The sequence below is a fragment of the Myotis davidii genome, unplaced genomic scaffold (genome assembly GCF_000327345.1).
Source record: "Myotis davidii unplaced genomic scaffold, ASM32734v1 scaffold1012, whole genome shotgun sequence".
In the NCBI taxonomy this organism is placed as follows: domain Eukaryota; kingdom Metazoa; phylum Chordata; class Mammalia; order Chiroptera; family Vespertilionidae; genus Myotis; species Myotis davidii.
The window spans coordinates 1554863-1562817 of NW_006283769.1; the positions used below are offsets into that span (position 1 = coordinate 1554863).

General features: G+C 41.0%; 1 long non-coding RNA gene across 1 annotated transcript in view; it reads left to right on the top strand.

The window, feature by feature from the left end:
* The window catches only part of LOC107183675, a 20313-nt gene extending 13667 nt beyond the window's left edge, over positions 1-6646 (top strand). The window contains exons 2-3 of the long non-coding RNA XR_001514470.1: positions 383-394; positions 6567-6646. This is a non-coding gene — a long non-coding RNA (uncharacterized LOC107183675). The remainder of the gene's footprint in view (positions 1-382; positions 395-6566) is intronic.
* The last annotated feature ends 1309 nt before the right edge of the window (positions 6647-7955 follow it).

Here is a 7955-nt window from a genome sequence, read left to right on the forward strand (position 1 = left end):
TGTTTTGTTTTATTTTGATTTTTAAGATCGCCATTTCAGAACAGCTGCATGCTAATGAAAACTATCCGGTAGAAGAAAATTGATGACAGGAGACATTAGCTAGAGTGACGTTTTAAGGTAACTAGAGGCAATGGATTTTAGTGCACAGATGGAAGGAATGGTTTTAGAAGGTGCATGGCTGTTCCTGTATCATAAACAAAAAGGAAGCCTGGGTATACGGTAGAGATGCTGGGTGTTGGCAGATGTAGTGATGTCAGTGAGTGAAAGATGTCCTCTAATTTCTGGCATTTTCATAATGAAATACAGAAGCAAGATCATTAGCTGAGGATGAAGATGAAAGGCAGCATTGAAAGTCTGAAGAGAAATAAAAGGTATGGGAAAGTCATCTCGGAAAGTGGTGGAGGGAATGACTATGGAAATGCAGTAGGATTTTGTCAGCACACTGATGTTCTTTTCTTAAAAAATATATTTTTATTGATTTCAAAGAGGAAAAGAGCGAGTGAGAGATAGAAACATCAACGATGAGAGAGAATCATTGATCGGCTGCCTCCTGCATGCCCCACACTGGGCATGTGCCCTGACCAGAATTCGAACCATGACCTCCTGGTTCATAGATCGACGCTCAATCACTGAGCCACGCCAGCCAGGCAGCACTAATGTTCTTGAGGCTATACCAGTGGTTGGCAAACCGTGGCTCATGAGCCACATGCGGCTCTTTGGCCCCTTGAGTGTGGCTCTTCCACAAAATACCATGTGCGGGCACACATACAGTGCGATTGAGACTTCGTGGCCCATGCGCAGAATTTAAGTTTAAAAAATTTGGCTCTCAAAAGAAATTTCCATCGTTGTACTGTTGGTATTTGGCTCTGTTGACTAATGCGTTTGCCAACCACTGGGCTATACATTTAAAGTGGCTCCACCAGCCAAAGTTTTTCTCTAGTTACATTCAGCTCTCTGGGTACACATCTGGAATAGGCTGAGTTGCATATAGACAGGGCAGGGTGACATAAAGACTGGCCCTGTAGGGAGGGGACTGACATAAAAGGGGTGAAGAATAGTGAGCTGTGACAGGATCAAGAGATTATAGATCTCAGATAGATCAAATATTTTTTTTTGTTTGTGTTTTTGGAATTGGGGTATTAGAGGAAATGAGCTAAAAAGATAGGAGGCAATGGCCCAAGAGTGGATGGAGTGTTTGAAATTCAAGATTGCAAAAGGGATACAGTTATTATTATTACTGTTATTATTATTGACAATATTTAGTGTATAATCATGAAATTAAAACTCCAAGATAGACTGAAGTTTCAAGGTATATGGAGAGAGGAGGTTAAGAGACTGAGAAACAAAAGTATCGAAATATTGCATATGTTGATATTGAAATCATCATTATGACAGGAATAGCATTAGGAGAAGTGAGAGCAAGCTATGTAATAAAATCTTCAGAAGTAGTTTGAGGGTCTGTAGATTATGCTAAAAGGAGGGGAGGTGAAGGGATAGTGCGACAGCATGAGCGTAGAAGTTAGCATTTCTTTGGAAGGAGAGAGGGACAATGTTGTTGATAAGGCTGTAGGAAACTAACCCCTCCCCCCTCCACAAGACCCAGCCACCTTTGGGGTGCTGCAGAAGACACAGGTTCCTTTGGGAAGAGTCAGGTTTGAGATAGAGCGAACAGTCTGTTGTTGGCTGCATAATGGCCTCCAAAGGTATCAGTTCCTAATCTCTGGAACCTGTAAATGTTACCTTATTTGGAAAAGGGGTCTTTGCAAATGTAATTAAGTTAAGAGCCTCCAGGTGAGGATTATGCAAGTCAGCCTTAAATGCAATCACCTGTATCCTTATAAGAGCGGGGCAGAGGGAGATGTAACACAGACAGAAGGAAAGGCACTTGGAAACGGTGGACGGGACAGAGATTTGAAGGTGATTCCTTTAAAGTTTGGAGTGAAGTGACAAGACAAGGAATACCAGCAGCCACCGGAAGCTGTAAGAGGTGAGGAATGCGTTCACCCCTAGAGTCAGTGGAGGGAGCACAGTCCCACTAGGGAGCCTAGGCCCTAGGGAGACCAGGCCTCGGGAATCGAGAATTGAGAGAATTCTGTTTTCACCAGGTTTGTAGTCATTTGTTGCAGCAGCCGCAGGAAACATCTGCAAAGGTGGAGGGGACATTCAAAGGAGAGAATTTCTGATGGACCTTAAGTTCCAGAGAGCACAGGGGCAGTGGGAGGACTTGGAATTGTAGAGGCTGCATGAAACCGTTGTAGTCACCCATGACATAGGGCGAAGAGAGTGGTGGGATTAGCCCTGATGGCCTCCGAGGCAGACTTTGAGACTTTGCCTCAAGGTGGAAGGGGATATATCATGCTGGGATACAGAGTTTTGGAGGCCCCTCTTAATTTCTACAACTCAAGGTGTGAAGGACACAGAAAAAAAACTTTATAGAAAGCATGCTATATATACACATTTGTGTGTGTACTCAGAGTACAGTGGGGCCTTGACTTACGAGTTTAATTAGTTCCGAGACCGAGTTTGGTCAGGAGCTCGTTAAGGAGCTCATTAACTCAAATTACTCTATCAACTCAATGCAAAAAATCAGCCGAGGGACAGCTGGTATCTTAAAAAACTCGTTAGTCAGGACACTCGTAAGTCAAGGCCCCACTGTAAATAATGTGTATACATTTATGTGAATTTATATGTATATTCATGTTTAGGTGCGTATAAATATATTCATATATGTATATAAAGTGTCTTTGCATAGTATTTTTAAAGCATGGAAAGATGGAAGGGTAAGAGGTTGGGTAGGGGAGGAAAAGTATTAGAAACAAAGAGGGAAAGCAAAATGCTGGCATGCAGAAAAAAAGAATAAATGATAAGATATGCAAGATTCGCATTTAGGTATTGATATAAAATTGCATAGATGTGTATAAGAAACATTTTTAATGAATTTAAAATACATTTAGAAAAATATAGTCTGTATAGCCATCGAAGTGCTCAGGGACCTTGGTGAAAGTTAAATCCAAACATACATGGTGCTAACAACCTGATCCTAGTTCCCCCTGCATTTGCTTATTTGCAGTTCACTGCAGTTATGATTCAAACGAATCCAATGTGTGCAGACAATTCAACTTATAACAGTTCCAGCTTGGCCTCTCCGACTCATCTCTGGACTCCTTTGTATCTGTCTACTCTCAGTGGCAGGTTGAAGGTGTTGCCTGAGGTGACCTTAATGTGGGTCTGCTTTGAGAACCTGATCTAATATTGTGGCACAGTGAAAATGTGGCTAAGAATTTATGGAGTTAGGTGTGTCTATGGCCATTTAAATTTTCTGGTCACCGAACAGGCTTATGATTTCAAATCTAAAGTTCTTTCTGTGAATGACTAGCAAACAAGGTATTTTATCCTTATACTGGGAAGCTAAACGCATTTAATTTTTTAGCATCTCTCAGCCCCAAAATTTCACTCACATAACAGATGAATGTAGGTCTTAGGCTATGCATTCTTATTCTGGACCTTCATCATCCAGAGACACACCAGAAAAGGAAAAAAAATGCATGAAGGATTGTTAGAAAAGTTTCTATGGTGATTTTATACATCAGTTCTACTTAAATTCCATTTCTGTATACTAGTCACAGACTGTGGTGCCAGACTAGCTGGGCTCAAATTCTGGTTTTACAACTAACTGGTTATGTGTTTTGGGGCAAGTTACTTAAGCTCTCTGTGCCTGAGAGTCTTCAACTATAAAATGTGATGATAACATAACAATCAATAGCAATAAGGTTGCTGTGGAGAGGAAAGAAATTAATCTATGCACTGCACTTATTTCTGGGCACATCGTAAGTGCCGGGTAAATGCAAACTGTTTATAATTATTATTATTATTGGTGGGGCTCTGAGGAAATAATCCTTCCAAAAAATGGATGAGTGGGGAAGGAAAGATGATATAAAAACTGTAAAGTGCCCTGGCTGGGTGGCTCAATTGGTTGAAGCATCATCCCTACACTGAAATGTTGCTATTTTGATTCCCAGTTAGGGTGTATACTTAGATTGTGGGTTCAATCCCTGGTCAGGATGTGTGCAGGAGGCAACTGATCCACATTTATCTCTCACATTGATGTTCCTCTCTCTCTCTGTCTCTCCCTTCCTCTCTCTCTAAAATCAATAAAAACATATAAAGTGAGGATAAAAATGATAATCTATAATAATAAAAGTGTAATATGCTAATTAGATCAGATGTCCTTCCGGACGACCTTCCAGACAAAGCCAGGGCTGCAAGGGAAGCCTGGGTCCCGGCTGCCAGAGGGAAGCTGGTACCGGCAGCCGGGGGGAAGGAAAGCCTACTCTTGCATGAATTTTGTGCATTGGGCCTCTAGTAATAATAATAAAATGAAAGCTAAAAAAGTACAAGGGAAATAAAAGCCTATAACCTTGCTTAGGATTTTGGAAGCTGGAAGTATTTTGGAAGAAATGAAGCCCCCAGGGGGAAAAAAAAGATAAGAGCAGGTGCCTAGTGATTTGAATTGCATGGATATAGAGTCAGTACATTAAACGTTGAGGTCAGGAAACTTAGACAGCTCAGGAGTGTGTGTGGGCAAGGTTATTATTGTTCTGGGATAATCTCTCTGTAAAATCATTTTTAATAAGGTCAAAAATGTATCTCTCAGGTAAAGTTAGAAAACCAAAAAGAAAAGAAAACCCCACAAAAATACATACTTAATTTGTGCACCATAAAATGAGTTCAGATAGGAAACTAATTACGTCTGAATACATGTTTTTTCAAACACTTATAGAGACAGCAAAACTTCCACATAACTAGCCATTTACATTCTTTCCTTGCTTATTCCCCTGCCCAATAGCTTAGCAACAGAAAAACTGGCTTTTAACCCCACCTTGCCCAAGGACAACTTTCTCATTCTGAAAGGAGGTTTAGTCCCAATTTATAAATGCCTCTGCTTGTACTTACATTTTTATTTCAGGGAATACCAGTGAATTCTTGGCAGGCAGTAGGCTACTAATGAGACACATTGGTTCATGATCTTCTTATCAATCTTCTAAATTAGCAGTCAAATGAATTTGTCAGAGAACACAGTATGCTTTACACAAGGATATATCTTGTATTAATGGAATTGTTCTATTCAGATTTCACAGTTCCTGGGTTTTCCTAATACAAAGTGGAATCTGACCTGAGTTAATAGTGTGGGCTGTATATGGTCTTCTAACAGGAACTTCTCTCTTAGCTTCACTTTTGATCCTCTGAAACACTTCAAAGAGCTATCTGTGTTGCCTTAGACAGGGTCTTTTAGAAGTTGATTTGTGTGTGTGGATGGTAACAATAATACTAGTAATAGTGCCCTATTAAAAAAGAAGTGGCAAAACGAGTGACAAAAATTGTGTTGCTTGTCATTGATAGTTGTTTAATACTCTTGATTTTAAAATGTCATATAAGTATGCTAGTTCTAGCACAATTATACAGATTTAAAAGAAGAGATCTATTGATTGGTGCTTCAAGGTGATGTGGTAATATAATGGGGCAAAAGTTAAACTTGCACCACGAATACCTTCATCTTCCAATGCCATATTCCCTGTCGAGGAGCCCTGCCTTCCCCTCCCTCCAGCCCTCTTCATGCGTATAGCTTATTTAGTTGGCAAGCACTGAATATTCACCTCTTATTTTCTTTGGGGTTGAGGGTAGGAAACTAGTAAGACATACGTGGTTGTTATCCTTGAGAAAGGTTTCCATAAAATGGTTGGATTGGCATTTAGGAAGAAGTTTCCTCTCAAAAGGGAGTGGGAGAGACCAGAGCAACAAAAATAGAGAACCAGTGTCATGGGCTGAATTGTGTCCCATCCCTCAAATTTGTATTTGGAAATACTAACCTCTAGTATTTCAAATTGTGACTATATTAGGAGCTAGGGCCTTTTAGAGGTGCTTATGGTAAAATGAGGCCACCCTAATCCAATCTGACAGTTGATTAGCATATAATATGTATGTTGTATGTATTGTGTATTATATTCTTACCAGAGGCCCGGTGCACGGATTTGTGCACCAGTGGAGTCCCTCAGCCTGGCCTGCACCTTCTCGCAATCTGGAACCCCTGGGGGGATGTTGGAGGCCTGGTGCATAGTTTTGGCCCAATCCCCGCAGGCCAGGCCGAGGGACCCCACCAGTGCATAAATCCATGCATCAGCCCTCTAGTATGCATATAAGATCTTTGGTTAATCTCTTCCCACCCTCCCCCCACCCCCTTCCCTCTGAGATTCATCAGTCTGTTCCCTGTTTCCATGCTTGTGCGTTGAGCATCTGCCCTCTGGTGATCAGTGTGTGTCATAGCTACTGGTCAAACAGTTGAATGGATGAACAATCTATTGGTTGCTTAGGCTTTTATATATATAGATATTACCAGTCCGCAGGCCGACGCTCCATCCACTGGGCCAAACCGGTTTCGGCCATCTGTTTTTTCAATTTATTGCAAATCTTCAAAAATGTTTCTAATGTATATATTGAAAAATATCTGTGTATAAGTGGACCTGGGCAACTCAAACCTGTTTTGTTCAAGGGCCAACTGTATTCCAAAGGGGGCAAAGAAAGAATTTACAATTGCAAGTTTTCGAAAGTAAGTGCTCTAAGGAAAGGAAGGTCAGGGGACTATTAGAAGAAACCTAAGGTGTAGCCAGGTTGAGAGGAACATTGCAGTCATGTTAGTCAACATTCTTTATAAAGGGTGTCCCAAAATTCACGCAAGAAGTAATTTTGATAGCAAACACAGGTTTATAATTAAAAATTGTAAATTTTTTATTGATTCATAAAGTATATAGTATATGGTTATGTGTGGAATAGCACATTGAAAAATGGCCTCCACAGCTTTGCTGGTACATATGCACTCTTTTGTTGAATTTTCCATGACCATTTTGCATAAATGTGGCTGAATTTCGATGAGGCTCATTTTCATCTTGATGGCTTAGTTAATTGACAAAATTGTCACATTTGGGGTTCAGAAAATCCACGGGTGATTGTTGAGAAACAAATGCATCCACAATGTGTCACTATTTGGTGCAGATTTTGGGCTGGAGGCATCATCAGACCATTCTTCTTCAAAAACGTGGCTGCTCAGGCAATAACAAAAGAGTGCATATATGCCAGCAAAGCCGTGGAGGTCATTTACCCGATATGCTATTCCATACATAACCCTATACTGTTTAATTTATGAATCAATAAGAACTTTACAATTTTTAATTATAAACCTGTGTTTTCTATCAACATTACTTCTTGCGTGAATTTTGGGACACCCTTTAAAACGAGCTGATCTCTAATCCTGGAAGAGCATCAATTTCCCAGCCATTGATTGGCCTCTGTGCCTTTGCAAATTGGTGTCCCTGGAAGCCACTGTTATGGTGCTTCCCATAGTATTGGACTAAGAAATTCCGGCGATTTCACGAAGACCAAGGGCAATCAGAAGGCACGAAAATTACCCTGCGCTATTGTCATTCTGGGCTTCTGCAAGTGGTGCCTTAGACTGGATCTCATTAAATCTGCATCCCATTTCCCACCTCCAATCACTCAGCAATTACCCAGTAAGTACTTTCCAAACAGCAAATGTAGGATTCATTTTCTTTCCACTTCTCTGTCTCTTTCTTTGTTTTAAAATAGCTCTGCTTTAAAATTGGGGCCACCAGGGAAAATAGGTAATGCTCGGTTTTCATTGCACTTCCTCTGCCAGGAGGTGCTTAAGCATTGAGAGAACATTCCCCTCTGCCTTGCAGCCCCAGGAAAGTGAGCACCGATGTGAAAGCATCTATGGCTGCACAGGAAATTACCATATACCTGCCCTGCACAAACACCAGTGGGATGCAACCACTGGAGAGGCACAGAATCAGGGTGGGAGTTAGGGGCTTGAGTAATAGTCTGTGCTAGGATGTAAATTAGCTTTCCTGTGGTGCCCGGCCATTTCCCAGCCCTCTCTTAAA